This window comes from Lucilia sericata, unplaced genomic scaffold (assembly GCF_015586225.1).
Source record: "Lucilia sericata isolate MDLA Ls3-8-SP2 unplaced genomic scaffold, ASM1558622v1 Contig000678F_arrow, whole genome shotgun sequence".
NCBI lineage: Eukaryota > Metazoa > Arthropoda > Insecta > Diptera > Calliphoridae > Lucilia > Lucilia sericata.
The window spans coordinates 201,763-220,768 of NW_023994682.1; the positions used below are offsets into that span (position 1 = coordinate 201,763).

At 31.1% G+C, this 19,006-nt stretch overlaps 1 protein-coding gene and 1 long non-coding RNA gene across 6 annotated transcripts in view; one reads left to right on the forward strand and one right to left on the reverse strand.

The window, feature by feature from the left end:
- The window catches only part of LOC119607225 (DALR anticodon-binding domain-containing protein 3), a 135,470-nt gene extending 126,409 nt beyond the window's left edge, over positions 1-9,061 (forward strand). The window contains exon 5 of the mRNA XM_037961059.1: positions 8,944-9,061. The gene's annotated coding sequence lies outside the window, so the exon portion shown is untranslated. The remainder of the gene's footprint in view (positions 1-8,943) is intronic.
- Positions 1-19,006, reverse strand: part of LOC119607226 — a 55,055-nt gene that overhangs the window by 25,566 nt on the left and 10,483 nt on the right. The gene's annotated exons all lie outside the window — the stretch shown is intronic.

Here is a 19,006-nt window from a genome sequence, read left to right on the forward strand (position 1 = left end):
AACATTTAATGATTTATTTATCAATTTGCATAACATTTGTTTATTTGCACTTTATTTATTATTTTTTAAATAAATATACTTTACAATATTAGTATTATTTTTTTCTATTTTTATTAATTTGTTTGCCATCACATATACAAACGTCGGTTGTACAATAAATGGGTGGGTATTTTATGTTTGGGTTGGGATTTGATTTTGATATATAAGGACATATGGGGAGCGTTTGACTGTTGTTTTTGTTTTTTTTTCTAATCCCCCTTTAATGAATATTTATATTTGGTATTTAAACTATATATAGAAATTAATTGCTGTACGCCTAATACCTGATGGCGTTTTACAATATATATGAATGATCTTGTCAGTTTTTCTAAATGTTTAACTGTCATTATGTGTATGTAAAGAGAGAGTAAAAGAATGCAGTAACTGTTCATATTTACACGACATATTTCACTTAAGTTTTTTCATTCTCCATCAAACAAAATGTCAATTACTTTAAAGATCATAATTTGAAATAAACTTCTGTACGTTTCAATTGTTTGTCTTAACTATAGATCAGTTTATAGTCTGGATCAGTCTATCGTCTTCATCATAGGCCAGTCTATAATCTAAACTATAGATCAGTTTATAGTCTGGACTATACACAATTCTATTGACTTTAGATCAGTCTTTATCTTGGCTATATGTAGATCAGTCTATATACATGGCAATGATCTGTCTACAGTCTGCTCAATAGATCAGCCTATAGTATGGAATATAGATAAGTCTATAGCTTGGACTATAGATCAGTCTATAGTCTCGACTATAGATCAGTTTATAGTCTGGACTATAGATCAGTTTATAGTCTGGACTATAGGTCAGTCTATAGTCTCAACAATAGATCAGTCTATAGTCTGGACTATAGATCAGATTATAGTCTGGACTATAGATCACTCTATAGTATGGACTATAGATCAGTCTATAGTCTGGGCTATAGATCAGTCTATAGTCTGGACTATAAACTGATCTATATAAACTGATCTATAGATCAGTCTATAGTCTGGACTATAGATCAGTCTATAGTCTGGACTATAGATCAGTCTATAGGCTGGACTAACGATAAGTATATAGTCTAGACTATAGATCATTCTATAGTCTGTACTATGGATCAGTCTATACAGACTATAGACTGATCTACAGTCCAGACTGTAGATCAGTCTATAGTCTGGACTACAGATAAGTCTATAGCTTGGACAATAGATCAGTCTATAGTCTGGACTATAGACTGATCTATAGTCTGAACTATAGATCATCCTATAGTCTGGGCTATAGATCAGTTTATAGTCTGGACTATAGATCAGTCTATAGTCTGGACTATATATCTGGGCTATAGATCAGTCTATAGCCTGGACTATAGACTGATCTATAGTCTGAACTATAGATCATCCTATAGTCTAGGCTATAGATCAGTTTATAGTCTGGACTATAGATCAGTCTATAGTTTGGACTATAGATCAGTCTATAGTCTGGACTATAGATCAGTCTATACTCTGGACTAACGATAAGTATATAGTCTATAGATCAGTCTATAGTCTGGACTCTAGATCAGTCTATAGTCTGGACTATAGATCAGTCTATAGTTTGGACTATAGATCAGTCTATAGTCTGGACTATAGATCAGTCTATACTCTGGACTAACGATAAGTATATAGTCTAGACTATAGATCACTCTATAGTATGGACTATAGATCAGTCTATAGTCTAGACTATAGATCACTCTATAGTATGGACTATAGATCAGTCTATAGGCTGGACTAACGATAAGTATATAGTCTATACTGCAGTCTGGACTGTAGATCAGTCTATAGTCTGGACTACGGATAAGTCTATAGTCTGGACTATAGATAAGTCTATAGGTTGGACTATAGATCAGTCTATAGTCTGGACTATAGACTGATCTATAGTCTGAACTATAGATCATCCTATAGTCTGGGCTATAGATCAGTTTATAGTCTGGACTATAGATCAGTCTATAGTCTGGACTATAGATCTGGGCTATAGATCAGTCTATAGTCTGGACTATAGACTGATCTATAGTCTGAACTATAGATCATCCTATAGTCTGGGCTATAGATCAGTTTATAGTCTGGACTATAGATCAGTCTATAGTCTGGACTATAGATCTGGGCTATAGATCAGTCTATAATCTGTACTACAGATCTGGGCTATAGATCAGTCTATAGTCTGGACTACAGATCAGTCTATAGTTTTACTATAGATCAGTCTATAGTCTGGACTTTAGATCAGTCTATAGTTTGGACTATAGATCAGTCTATAGTCTGGACTATAGATCAGTCTATAGTCTGGACTATAGATCAGTCTATACTCTGGACTAACGATAAGTATATAGTCTAGACTATAGATCATTCTATGGTCTGTACTATGGATCAGTCTATACTATAGTTTGGACTATAGATCAGTCTATAGTCTGGACTATAGATCAGTCTTTAGTCTTGGATACAGATCAGTCTATAGTCTGGAATCTAGATCAGTCTATAGTCTGGACTATAGATCAGTCCATAGTGTGGTCTATAGTATGGACTATAGATCAGTCTGTATTCATTCTATAGTCTTGACTAGAAATCACTCTACAGTCTTGACTATTGATCACTCTATAGTCTTGACTATAGATCACTCTATAGTCTTGCCTAAGATCACTTCATATTCTTGACAATATTCTATGAAAAAAGTCTAATATCTATATATCAGTCTAATATCTATATATCAGTCTCGAATAAAGATTCAATAGCCTAGCACCCCGATTCTTCTAAAGTCCATGTTCCTTTAAGCACTTTATTTATGTTGTTTTTTTAGTTATTGCTGTTGTGTTATATTTACCAGTCTATTTTATTCTTTAGTTGTTGTTGTTTTTTTCTGTATTTCAAATTGTATTTTAATAGATTTTGTAAAATCTTTGGTATGAAGTCATATTTATTTTTATTTGATACTCGTTACTTTGAAATTTATTCTCTCGTTCTGAGGGCAAAAAAAAGTGTTTTAATTTTCTTTTGTGTTTTTTTTACAAAGATTTTAGTTGTTTTTATGCATGTACTATGTAAAATGTATTTAATTAAAAACAAATGTTCTTAAGTTTTAACACATTATTATTGATTTTAATGAAAAGTTGGGAACCCAACCATTAAACTATTGATTACAAAATTGTTAATTAAATATATTAAAAGGTAAATAATTATGTAAATATGTTGATTTAATAAAGTTTTAGATTATATTACTAATATATTTATTATTTAGATTTACTAATTTATCTTGGACAAAACAATTAGCTACAGATAGCTGGGCAACAACAGTGGGTTAGAAGGAGGTTAAATTAGAAAGAATTCTGCAAGAACCTTCATTACAGCCACCTTTTTTATTTTTTCTATTTTTTTATTTGATCTACCCCACTATTTAACTTGTTAAATATTGATAATGCATTTTTATAACTATTTAATTTTATTTTACATTTATTTTCTTTTTTTATATTTTGCAATTAATTCATTGAATAAAATCAAGAGCAATTAATTGTAAGAAATAACTGTGTATATTTATGGAGACATATAAATAAATTAAAAGACAAAAAAAACACGAATTAACCAAACGACCAAAGTAGACGATGTTCAACAACTTTGACACCATTTCCAATTGTAATTTAGAAATTCCACTTCTTGCTTTTGGAAAAATAGTCGGGCGGCTGCTCTATAGTCTAGTCTATAGTCTAGTCTATAGTCTAGTCTATAGTCTAGTCTATAGTCTAGTCTATAGTCTAGTCTATAGTCTAGTCTATAGTCTAGTCTATAGTCTAGTCTATAGTATAGTCTAGTTATAGTCTATAGTCTAGTCTATAGTCTAGTCTATAGTCTAGTCTATAGTCTAGTCTATAGGTCTATAGTCTAGTCTATAGTCTAGTCTATAGTCTAGTCTATAGTCTAGTCTATAGTCTAGTATAGTCTAGTCTATAGTCTAGTCTATAGTCTAGTCTATAGTCTAGTCTATAGTCTAGTCTATAGTCTAGTCTATAGTCTAGTCTATAGTCTAGTCTATAGTCTAGTCTATAGTCTAGTCTATAGTCTAGTCTATAGTCTAGTCTATAGTCTAGTCTATAGTCTAGTCTATAGTCTAGTCTTATAGTCTAGTCTATAGTCTAGTCTATAGTCTAGTCTATAGTTAGTCTATAGTCTAGTCTATAGTCTAGTCTATAGTCTAGTCTATAGTCTAGTCTATAGTCTAGTCTATAGTCTAGTCTATAGTCTAGTCTATAGTCTAGTTATAGTCTATAGTCTAGTCTATAGTCTAGTCTATAGTCTAGTCTATAGTCTAGTCTATAGTCTAGTCCATAGTCTAGTCTAGTCCTATAGTATAGTCTATAGTCTAGTCTATAGTCTAGTCTATAGTCTATAGTCTATTGTCTAGTCTAGTCTAGTCTATAGTCTAGTCTAGTCTAGTCTATAGTCTAGTCTATAGTCTAGTCTATAGTGTAGTCTATAGTCTAGTCGATAATCTAGTCTCTAGTCTAGTCTATAGTCTAGTCTATAGTCTAGTCTATAGTCTAGTCTATAGTCTAGTCTATAGTCTAGTCTATAGTCTAGTCTATAGTCTAGTCTATAGTCTAGTCTATAGTCTAGTCTATAGTCTAGTCTATAGTCTAGTCTATAGTCTAGTCTAGTCTACAGTCTAGTCTATAGTCTAGTCTATAGTCTAGTCTATAGTCTAGTCTATAGTCTAGTCTATAGTCTAGTCTAGTCTAGTCTATAGTCTAGTCTATAGTCTAGTCTATAGTCTAGTCTATAGTCTAGTCTATAGTCTAGTCTATAGTCTAGTCTATAGTCTAGTCTATAGTCTAGTCTATAGTCTAGTCTAGTAGTCTATAGTCTAGTCTATAGTCTAGTCTACAGTCTAGTCTATAGTCTAGTCTATAGTCTAGTCTATAGTCTAGTCTATAGTCTAGTCAATAGCCTAATGTATAGTCTAGTCTATAGTCTTGTCTATAGCCTAGTCTATAGTCTAGTCTATAGTCTAGTCTATAGTCTAGTCTATAGTCTAGTCAATAGTCTAGTCTATAGTCTAGTCTATAGTCTAGTCTATAGTCTAGTCTATTGTCTAGTCTATAGTCTAGTCTATGGTCCAGTCTATAGCCTATAGTCTAGTCTATAGTCTAATCTATAGTCTGATCTATAGTCTAGTCTATAGTCTAATCTATAGTCTAGTCTATAGCCTAGTCTATAGCCTAGTCTATAGTCTAGTCTATAGTCTAGTCTATAGTCTAGTCTATAGTCTAGTCTATAGTCTAGTCTACAGTCTAGTCTATAGTCTAGTCTATAGTCTAGTCTATAGTCTAGTCTAAAGTCTATTTTATAGTCTTGTCTATAGTCTAGTCTATAGTCTAGTCTATAGTCTAGTCTATAGTCTAGTCTATAGTCTAGTCTATAGTCTAGTCTATAGTCTAGTCTATAGTCTAGTCTATAGTCTAGTCTATAGTCTAGTCTATAGTCTAGTCTATAGTCTAGTCTATAGTCTAGGCTATAGTCTAGGCTATAGTCTAGTCTATAGTCTAGTCTATAGTCTAGTCTATAGTCCAGTCTATAGTCTAGTCTATAGTCTAGTCTATAGTCTAGTCTATAGTCTAGTCCATAGTCTTGTCTCGACTACAATCTAGTCCCGTCTATAGTAAATGCTATAGTCTCGCGTCTAGTCTGTAGTCTAGTCTATAGTTCAGTCGATAGTCTGGTCTATAGTCGGTCTATAGTCTGGACTAGAGGTCAGTCTATAGACTAGTCTATTGTTTGGTCTATAGTCCAGTCCATAGACTATTATATAGTCTTGTCTATAGTCTAGTGTCTAGTTTGGTATGTAGTCTAGTCTATAGTCTAGTCTACAGCCTAGTCTATAGTCTAGTCCATAATTCTTGTCTATAGTCCAGTCTATAATCTAGTCTATAGTCTAGTTTAATCTAGTCTATATTCTAGTAGTCTGCGCTATTGTCTAGTCTTTAGAAATATGAAAAGTAGGAAATGGTGTTAATAATGTTGTTTGTCTCCAAATAAGAAATTGGAATTACAGCGACATAAACATTACCAGACTAAACGGGTCTAATCTATAAAATTTACACTGTTTTACATGAATCGTTTACAATGTTTTAATATTTTTTTCCAGTTTATTTGTTGCGGCCGTTATAGTTCTTTGTTAATTTATGCCGTCATTCATAAATTATAAATTTTCTAATTAATTTATTATTTCACAATAGTAATTAATTAAAAGAGTTCGTTCTCTTTTACCTCAAACACAAATCCATGTACTAGCATGACTACTGGACTAGACTGGGCCGGACTGGACTGGACTGCTGCTGGGGTACACGAGTAATAAAACAAAATACATTTTAATAATTTCGTGTGTGTAAATTAGTAACAAATTTAAATACAGACATAAATTAAAATTTAAAAAATCTAAATTTTATATAATAGACATTTTCTTTATAAAGTGTAAAGAATTGTTGAATGATTTCATTTGATTGTTAAACGTGTGAAGGTATTTCGTTGTTTTGTTTCAACAAAAAATGTTTGATTTCGAATGAGACCGGACCACCCATTTGGTAAATTTATGAAATTCTGTTTTTATATTTTTTTTTATTGTTTTTGTCTTTATTTTGTTGTATGTTTTTTTTTAAACAAGTTTTGTGATGTATTAATTCTGGCAACCTTGTTGATATGTTAATTTCATTTTAATAAACTAATAAAGTATTTTTTCGTTTCGTTTTTTAAATGAACTTTTTTTTTTATTCTTTCATCATAAATATTTGATGTGATTAGAATATGTTTTACTAAATGGTATATGAGTAGAATTAATTGGGGAATTGTTAAAAAAAAAAAAAAACAGAAAAATATTCAAGAATTTAAAAAAAAAAACAATTTAAATATTGTTACACTTAGACGAATATGGTCATATTTCTACATATGCTCCTTCGAACCATAGACAAACAATTTTGAAAAATTTGTCATTTAAAAATCTTTTAGTAATATATTCTTTTAAAAATAATAACAACCCTCGTATTTTGCTTTTTTTTATCAGTTTGTCTGTGCACTTAGCTGTTGCACCCACAATAAATTTTGACACAATTTATTATCGTTAGAGCGAAATTCTGTTAACTTTTGATCTATATATAAATGTTTTAAGGTTTATTTTTAGTCATTTGTATTTATATTATTAAAGCTTTTCAATTAACAACCAAAATCAACCTGTTATCAGTGATAATTTTGACATTAAAAACCTTTTGTTTATTTAAAGGAGGCATAATTAGTTCAGCAATGCGTTTGCTCTCTTCTATAGTTTTGTCCATACATAGTCTAATCTATAGTCTATAGTCTAGTCTATAGTTTAGTCTATAGTGTAGTCTATAGTCTAGTCTATAGTTTAGTCTATAGTGTAGTCTATAGTCTAGTCTATAGTCTAATCTATAGTCTAGTCTATAGTCTAGTCTATAGTCTAGTCTATAGTCTAGTCTATAGTCTAGTCTATAGTCCAGTCTATAGTCTAGTCTATAGTCTAGTCTATAGTCTAGTCTATAGTCTAGTCTATAGTCTAGTCTATAGTCTAGTCTATAGTCTAGTCTATAGTCTAGTCTATAGTCTAGTCTATAGTCTAGTCTATAGTCTAGTCTATAGTCTAGTCTATAGTCTAGTCTATAGTCTAGTCTATAGTCTAGTCTATAGTCTAGTCTATAGTCTAGTCTATAGTCTAGTCTATAGTCTAGTCTATAGTCTATAGTCTAGTCTATAGTCTAGTCTATAGTCTAGTCTATAGTCTAGTCTATAGTCTAGTCAGTCTATTAGTCTAGTCTTTAGTCTAGTCTATAGTCTAGTCTATAGTCTAGTCTATAGTCTAGTCTATAGTCTAATCTATAGTCTAGTCTATAGTCTAGTCTATAGTCTAATCTATAGTCTAGTCTATAGTCTAGTCTATAGTCTAGTCTATAGTCTAGTCTATAGTCTAGTCTATAGTCTAGTCTATAGTCTAGTCTATAGTCTAGTCTATAGTCTAGTCTATAGTCTAGTCTATAGTCTAGTCTATAGTCTAGTCTATAGTCTAGTCTATAGTCTAGTCTATAGTCTAGTCTATAGTCTAGTCTATAGTCTAGTCTATAGTCTAGTCTATAGTCTAGTCTATAGTCTAGTCTATAGTCCAGTCCATAGTCTAGGCTATAGTCTAGTCTATAGTATAGTCTATAGTCTAGTCTATAGTCTGATCTATAGTCTAGTCTATAGTCCAGTCTACAGTCTAGTCTATAGTCTAGTCTATAGTCTAGTCTATAGTGTAGCCTATACTCTACTCTATAGTCTAGTCTATGGTCTAGGATATAGTCTAGTTTATAGTCTAGTCTATAGTCTGTTATAACAGACTATCTAGTCTATAGTATAGTCCATAGTTTAATCTATAGTCTACTCTATAGTCAAGATTACAGTCTAGTCTATAGCCTTATCTGTATTGTAGTCTTCAGTCCAGTCTAGTTTATAGTCTAGTCTATAGTCTATATATAGTCTGGTCCATATTCTAGTCTTCACTCTAGTGTACAGTCCAGTATATTATGTATTCTGTAGTTGAATCTGCAGTCTAATTTTCTATTTTTGCAAAAAAAAATCGGAAAATTTTTTATTTTAATAAATGTCTTAATTGTTTAAATTATTGTTTTTATATATTGGGTAGGGTTTCTCTTTTTTCGTCTTAACCGATTATACAACTCTTTTTAAATTAATCAATTTTAAATTATAATTTTTTGCTATTAAATTCCAAAAATAAAACATTTTTAAAAGCGCATTAAATATAAGACATTTAATATAGATTTAACATAATTAACACATTTAGCACTTTTAATCATAAAATCTATCTTTCTCTCTCTTTCGTTTAATCTCTTTTCAGCTATCCTCTACTGTTGTGTGTTTCGATATTGCTGCCGAAATATAAACAAACCAAACCAACCCAAAATGAAACTTAATGCATAATGATAATTAAGAATAAATAGCTTGACTGGTTTCATTAACAGGTATTTATTTCATTTATTGATTAAGTTTATTAATTTATTAAAAATGTCTATCAAACTGCATAAAAATATCGAAAAAAACAATCTATAAAAACAAACTTATATTGACAGTCTAAAAAGTCTCTTGTCATACGAAAAAAATGGCCCCTCAAAACAAAAGCAAAAAACAAATATTGCAACACATTTTAAACAATAACAAAAACTAGAATAATATTATAAAAGAAAAACAAATACCAAGTACTGTTAACATAATTGAATGCTAAAAAAAGTTTACTCTCTATTTACAATTGTTGTTGTTGCTGTAATTACAATAACAAAAGTTCATATCATATCGCATTATTTCATTCCATTTCACTTTATATCTGAACGTTTCATTCATCATTCATTAACAGATAAACAGACAATAACAATAACAAAACAACTGTAAATAGGTATGTCCTCTTGTATTTGTTGTAATAAACGGTGTTATATTTGTTTTGTTTTAATATTTTTATTATTCTTATTATTATTATTATTATTGTTTTCATTTTGTTTGTTTTGTGGGTGACAAGGTAATTAAAACCTGTAAATGAGTGAACGCGAATGAATGTTTGTGTGTGAGTGTATGTATGTATTTTGACATTAACTCTCACTAGTCAGCATAATTTGTAGAAATTAACAAGAACAAAACGAAATAGAAAAAAAAAAAACAGAGACAAACAAGCGTAACATTAATAAAGAGCAACAAGTAACGCCATTCAACAAGTTCTTAAAATATTTTGTTTAAAAATATAAAAATATAAAATATTTTAATAATAAACATAATAATTACTTAAAGAAGCGCCACTATGACCGTTTCTGCTAAAAGTATTCTTTTAAATTGTTTATGATAATAAAAATTATTCTTTTTTATGGTTATTTCTGGTTTTTTTTTTACTAAAGAGCAATTAGATTGCGTAAAAATAAATTTTATGATTATAATGCAAAAAAAGAACAATAATAGAAAACTTTTTTTTAATATATTTTTCTTTAGAAATACTACAAGTTATTATTTAGAGTTTAATGACAAACAATTGACACAGTGGTTTGGAAAGGATGAAATTGTGAACAGACTATAAAGTTGACTATTTACAAGACTATATTGCAGAATATAAACCTGGTTATAGTCCAGACACTAGACAAGACTATAGTCCAGACTAAACTATAGAACTGGACTGTAGACTAGCCTATAGACTAGGATATAGACTAGACTATAGACTAGCCTACAGACTAGCCTATAGACAAGACTATAGACTAGACTATAGACTAGACTATAGGCTAGACTTTAGACTACACTATAGACTAAACTATAGACTAGAATATAGACTAGACTATAGACTAGACTATAGACCAGACTATAGACTAGACAATAGACTAGACTATTGACTAGACTATAGATTGGACTATAGACTAGACTATAGGCTAGAATAGATTATAGATTAGACTATAGACTAGACTATAGACTAAACTATAGACTAGACTATAGACTAGACTAAAGACTAGACTATAGACTATACTATAGACTATACTATAGACTATACTATAGACTATACTATAGACTATACTATGGACTATACTATAGACTATACTATATACTATACTATAGACTACACTAGATTATAGATTATAGACTAAACTATAGACTAGACTATAGACTAGCCTAAAGACTATACTATGGACTAGACTATAGACTAGACTATGGACTAGACTATTGACTAGACTATAGACTAGATTAGGCTATAGGCTTAAACTATAGACTAAACTATAGACTAGACTATAGACTAGACTATATCCTAGACTATAAACTAGACTATAAACTAGACTATAGACTAGACTAAAGACTAGACTATAGCCTTGACTATAAACTAGACTAAAGACTAGACTATAGCCTAGACTACAAACTAGACTATAGACTAGACTATAGACTACACTATAGACTAGACTATAGACTAGACTATAGACTAGACCAGCGGTTCCCACCGTTTTTTACTTCGCGGACCCCTTGAGGAATTGATTTAATTTCACGGACCCCGATACATATTTTGATATCTTATTGTTATAAATAATTGTTCATCCGAAAATTGTCTTAGTCTTAGTCCTGGTCCATAAACCCTATAAAATATTCCCGTACATTGAGAATATTTAGCATTTCAGACATGTTTTCAATTGCATGGTTTTAAATATAGAATGACTTCTAACATGATGTTTAATTTTATGATCGTGAGAGCTTTCATGTTCATTTCTCGTCAAGGTAGCGAAAAGGTTTCTTTATCAAGTATTGTCGACATGTGCTTAAAGAGTCATGTTTCTAAATTTTTTTGCGGTTGCATAGGAGTGAGCTGAGTATGTAAGCTAAGTTTTCGGGAAAATATGTGAAAGTTAGACTGCTTCGATGTTGTTGCGTAATGCGTTACCCACATAAAATATAACCTGAACTCTTTGCGAATGTACTGTGAATTTGGATCTTAAATTTGAATTTTAAAATACCTACGAATTATTTTACTGCGTGGTTTTGACTATTTACGCAAAACGCTATGAATTTTCTGATGTTGATTTAATAATATTGGACAACAAAATGAAGTTAAAATCTGTGTATCACGTCGGAATTGGAATATTTATATTTAAAATTAACTAGATTAACACTTTTGCTTACAATTTAAAAAAATATTATGAAATGTGACCTAACTTCATATTCCGGGATACCAGTATCAGTATTTAATTCTAAGGCAAATCATTATCCGTCTGATATAAAAACATTTATTTCGATACATATACATTTATAAAAATTACAAATCACGTAATACTTTACTTTATAAAAGTGAAACAATAAATTTGTAGGGCCTAGCTTCATCCTGATAAACGACCGAAACAATAAAATTCAAAAAGTCACCAACAAATCTGGGATTATTGAATAAAAATTGTGTATTTTAGTATTTATGAAAAATTTGGAGATATTTTTAATATTTTCTAACATATAGAGAATATTTATTATTCATGATTTTTTTCGTTCGTCTTCGCGGACCCCTTAGGATTTTGCTACGGACCACTAGGGGTCCGCGGACCCCCTTTTGGGAACCGTTGGACTAGACTATAGACTAGACTATAGACTAGACTATAGACTAGACTAAAGACTAGACTATAGCCTAGACTACAAACTAGACTATAGACTAGACTATAGACTAGACTATAGACTAGACTATAGACTAGACTATAGACTAGACTATAGACTAGACTATAGACTGACTATAGACTAGACTATAGACTAGACTATAGACTAGACTATAGACTAGACTATAGACTAGACTATAGACTAGACTATAGACTATAGACTAGACTATAGACTAGACTATAGACTAGTCTATAGACTAGACTATAGACTAGACTATAGACTAGACTATAGACTAGACTATAGACTAGACCATAGACTAGACTATAGACTAGACAATAGACTAGACTATAGACTATAGACTAGACTATAGACTAGACTAAAGACTAGACTATAGCCTAGACTACAAACTAGACTATAGACTAGACTATAGACTAGACTATAGACTAGACTATAGACTAGACTATAGACTAGACTATAGACTAGACTATAGACTAGACTATAGACTAGACTATAGACTAGACTATAGACTAGACTATAGACTAGACTATAGACTAGACTATAGACTAGACTATAGACTAGACTATAGACTAGACTATAGACTAGACTATAGACTAGACTATAGACTAGACTATAGACTAGACTATAGACTAGACTATAGACTAGACTATAGACTAGACTATAGACTAGACTATAGACTAGACTATAGACTAGACTATAGACTAGACTATAGACTAGACTATAGACTAGACTATAGACTAGACTATAGACTAGACTATAGACTAGACTATAGACTAGACTATAGACTAGACCATAGACTAGACTATAGACTAGACTATAGACTAGACTATAGACTATAGACTAGACTCTAGACTATAGACTAGACTATAGACTAGACTATAGACTAGACTATAGACTATACTATAGACTAGACGATAGACTAGACGATAGACTAGACTATAGACTAGACTATAGACTAGACTATAGACTAGACTATAGACTAGACTAGACTATAGACTAGACTATAGACTAGACTATAGACTAGACTATAGACTATATAGACTAGACTATAGACTAGACTATAGACTAGACTATAGACTAGACTATAGACTAGACTATAGACTAGACTATAGACTAGACTATAGACTAGACTATAGACTAGACTATAGACTAGACTATAGACTAGACTATACTAGACTATAGACTAGACTATAGACTAGACTATAGACTAGACTATAGACTAGACTATAGACTAGACTTAGACTAGACTATAGACTAGACGATAGATAGAACTATAGACTAGATATAGACTAGACTATAGACTAACTATAGAAACTAGACTATAGACTTAGACTATAGACAGACTATAGACCTAGACTATAGACTAGACTATAGACGAGACTATAGACCTAGACTCTAGACTAGACTTAAGACTAGACTATAGACTAGACTAGACTAGACTATAGGACTAAGACGATAGACTAGACTATAGACTAGAACTATAGACTGACTAGACTATAGACTGAACTATGACTAGACGATAACTAGACTATAGACAGACTATAGACTAGAACGATAGACTAGACTATAAGACTAGACTATAGACTAGACTATTAGACTAGACTATAGACTAGACTAGTAGACTAGACTATAGACCTATGACTATGACTAGACTATAGACTAGACCTATAGACTAGAACTATAGAACTAAGACTATAGACTAGACTATAGACTAGACTATAGACTAGACCTATAGACTAGACTATAGACTAGACTATCGAACTAGACTATAGACTAGACTATAGACTATAGACTAGACTATAGACTAGACTATAGACTAGACTACTAGACTATAGACTAGACTATAGACTAGACTATAGACTAGACTATAGACTAGACTATAGACTAGACTATAGACTAGACCATAGACTAGACTATAGACTAGACTATAGACTAGACTATAGACTAGACTATAGACTAGACTATAGACTAGACTATAGACTAGACTATAGACTAGACTATAGACTAGACTATAGACTAGACTATAGACTAGACTATAGACTAGACTATAGACTAGACTATAGACTAGACTATAGACTAGACTATAGACTAGACTATAGACTAGACTATAGACTAGACTATAGACTAGACTATAGACTAGACTATAGACTAGACTATAGACTAGACTATAGACTAGACTATAGACTAGACTATAGACTAGACTATAGACTAGACTATAGACTAGACTATAGACTAGACTATAGACTAGACTATAGACTAGACTATAGACTAGACTATAGACTAGACTATAGACTAGACTATAGACTAGACTATAGACTAGACTATAGACTAGACTATAGACTAGACTATAGACTAGACTATAGACTAGACTATAGACTAGACTATAGACTAGACTATAGACTAGACTATAGACTAGACTATAGACTAGACTATAGACTAGACTATAGACTAGACTATAGACTAGACTATAGACTAGACTATAGACTAGACTATAGACTAGACTAGACTATGACTAGACTATAGACTAGACTATAGACTAGACTAGACTATAGACTAGACTAGACTATAGACTAGACTAGACTATAGACTAGACTATAGACTAGACTATAGACGAGACTATAGACTAGACTATAGACTAGACTATAGACTAGACTATAGACTAGACTATAGACTAGACTATAGACCAGACTATAGACTAGACTATAGACTAGACTATAGACTAGACTATAGACTAGACTATAGACTAGACTATAGACAAGACTATAGACTAGACTATAGACTAGACTATAGACTAGTCTATAGTCTAGTCTATAGACTAGACTATAGACTAGACTATAGACTAGACTATAGACTAGACTATAGACTAGACTATAGACTAGACTATAGACTAGACTATAGACTAGACTATAGACTAGACTATAGACTAGACTATAGACTTAGACTATAGACTAGACTATAGACTAGACTATAGACTAGACTATAGACTAGACTATAGACTAGACTAGACTATAGACTAGACTAGACTATAGACTAGACTAGACTAGACTATAGACTAGACTAGACTAAGATTGTAGACTAGACTATAGACTAGACTAGACTATAGACTAGACTAGACTATAGACTAGACTAGACTATAGACTAGACTAGACTATAGACTAGACTAGACTATAGACTAGACTATAGACTAGACTATAGACTAGGACTATAGACTAGACTATAGACTAGACTATAGACTAGACTAGACTATAGACTAGACTAGACTATAGACTAGACTAGACTAGACTATAGACTAGACTATAAACTAGACTATAGACTAGACTAGACTATAGACTATACTAGACTAGACTAGACTAGACTATAGACTCGACTAGGCTAGACTATAGACTAGACTAGACTAGACTAGACTATAGACTAGACTAGACTATAGACTAGACTAGACTATAGACTAGACTAGACTAGACTATAGACTAGACTATAGACTAGACTAGACTATAGACTAGACTATAGACTAGACTAGACTAGACTAGACTAGACTAGACTAGACTATAGACTAGACTAGACTATAGACTAGACTAGACTATAGACTAGACTAGACTATAGACTAGACTAGACTATAGACTATAGACTAGACTATAGACTATACTAGACTATAGACTAGACTATAGACTAGACTATAGACTAGACTATAGACCTAGACTATAGACTAGACTATTGACTAGACTATAGACTAGACTATAGACTAGACTATAGACTAGACTATAGACTAGACTATAGACTAGACTATAGACTAGACTATAGACTAGACTATAGACTAGACTATAGACTAGACTATAGACTAGACTATAGTAGACTAGACTAGACTATGACTAGACTATAGACTAGACTAGACTATAGACTAGACTAGACTATAGACTAGACTAGACTATAGACTAGACTATAGACTAGACTAGACTAGACTATAGACTATACTAGACTATAGACTAGACTATAGACTAGACTATAGACTAGACTATAGACTAGGACTATTGACTAGACTATAGACTAGACTATAGACTAGACTATAGACTAGACTATAGACTAGACTATAGACTAGACTATAGACTAGACTATAGACTAGACTATTGTCTATAGTCTAGTCTATAATCTATTTATATAAAATTTCTATATAGTTTAGTATGTAGTCTAGTCTATAGTCTGGTCTATAGTCTAGTCTATAGTCTATTTATATAAAATTTCATTACCATATTTTAATTTATCACAAATTTGACAAACCCATTTTACCCTTTCCTAAACCACTGTACCCCATTATGAGTGGTACGCTTAAAAGTCTGTGCTTTTATATCATATAGACTAGACTATAGACTAGACTAGACTATAGACTAGACTATAGACTAGACTAGACTAGACTAGACTAGACTAGACTAGACTAGACTATAGACTAGACTAGACTATAGACTAGACTAGACTATAGACTAGACTAGACTATAGACTAGACTAGACTATAGACTATAGACTAGACTATAGACTATACTAGACTATAGACTAGACTATAGACTAGACTATAGACTAGACTATAGACTAGACTATAGACTAGACTATTGACTAGACTATAGACTAGACTATAGACTAGACTATAGACTAGACTATAGACTAGACTATAGACTAGACTATAGACTAGACTATAGACTAGACTATAGACTAGACTATAGACTAGACTATAGACTAGACTATAGACTAGACTATTGACTAGACTATAGACTAGACTATAGACTAGACTAGACTATAGACTAGACTAGACTATAGACTAGACTATAGACTAGACTAGACTAGACTAGACTAGACTAGACTATAGACTATACTAGACTATAGACTAGACTATAGACTAGACTATAGACTAGACTATAGACTAGACTATTGACTAGACTATAGACTAGACTATAGACTAGACTATAGACTAGACTATAGACTAGACTATAGACTAGACTATAGACTAGACTATAGACTAGACTATAGACTAGACTATTGTCTATAGTCTAGTCTATAATCTATTTATATAAAATTTCTATATAGTTTAGTATGTAGTCTAGTCTATAGTCTGGTCTATAGTCTAGTCTATAGTCTATTTATATAAAATTTCATTACCATATTTTAATTTATCACAAATTTGACAACCCATTTTTACCCTTTCCTAAACCACTGTACCCCATTATGAGTGGTACGCTTAAAAGTCTGTGCTTTTATATCATAAAATGTTGCTAATTGAATTTTAAAATAAAAGTTCTTTTTTTATTATTTGTTCAGAAAAAAAAAAACAGCTTCTAAAAATAAAGTGGTTTTTATAGAGAAAAATATATAATGTAATTGAAGCATTTAACGAAAAATGAAGACGGACAATAAAACCACTTGAAATTTTGATTAGAAAAAGTCTCAGAAAAAAACACTACATAAATATTCAACGAAATTTTTCAAAAATATTAAAATTCAAACGAAAATGACACCCAAGAAAGTTTTTTTTATAGAATTTATTGGAAATGGAGGTATAAATTAACAAAAACAAAAAATCTACTTAAAAACCCCAAATGAACTTATCAATCAACACCTTTTTGTAAACAAAACAAAAATAATAATCGAAATAAAAAAATTCAAATTTCAAACCGCAAAAGAAACCTTTAAAAAATTATGGGAAATTTAATCTTTATGACACTTTAGACTTCTCTCTTAGTACAACAATATGTGAAGATCTTAAGATCTCAAATTGAGAGATTACATGCTGTTTGCTGCTTCAACATGCAACAAATTAAGAAAAAAAAATCAAAAAACCAAAAGAATTTTCAAGTGTTTTTGGAGTATTTGTTGCATTGCAGCTGAAAGTGAGAACAAAAATAACATTGAGTCTTAAGATAAAAAGTAACGAATAAGATCAGTGGTGGACACAAAGAGTATAGATTGATATTTGATAATATGACGTTATACTTTTGTTAAAAGTATTTTTATTCTCATCTGCTTGTTTTTCTCAATTTAATTGACAATCGTGCAAATGGCTATAATGCTCTCGTTAACTGTTGCCTATTAATGCCGATCACTGTTCAAGATTATTATGAAGAGATTTTGATATGGTAATTTAATTCCTTATATCACAAATAACAAGGAATTTAAATAATTTAAAAATTAACAATACGTGAAATATCTACATTTCAAAAAAAAAAAAAAATTGAATAAAATCTATTATGCTGCGGTTTTTATTAGAAATTGTCTGTTGTATTCAGTTTGCTTCGTGTTTTCTTTTAAAATTCTATAAGTACTGGATGCTCAATGTCAATATTTTTGTCCCTAAAGGGGTAATAAACAAATCTTTTTTAAAACGACACTAAAAGGTTTAAGCTTAAGTCAGTAACTTAAAGTTTATTGATCATTAATATCAAAGAGATCTATTTAGACACTGGTCTAGTTCAGAGACTGGACTACAGTTTAGTTTCTAGTCTGACTGTAGTCTTATCTATACTCTAGTCTTTAGTCTGAATTATAGTTTTCTGTAGACTAGACTACAGTATTGTCAAGAGTCAGGACTGTACTCTTGTCTAAAGTCTGGGCTCTAGTCCGGACAATAGTCGTGTTTATAGTTTGGATTACAGCCTTGACTATATTCTAGACTATAGTCTTGTCAATAGTCTTTTCTGTAATCTTGTCTATAGTCAGGACTATAGTCTAGTGTCAAGTTTAGTCTAAAGTCTAGTCTATAGTATAATCTAACGTCTAGTCTATAGTCAAATCTATAGTCTAGTCTGTAATCCAGTCCA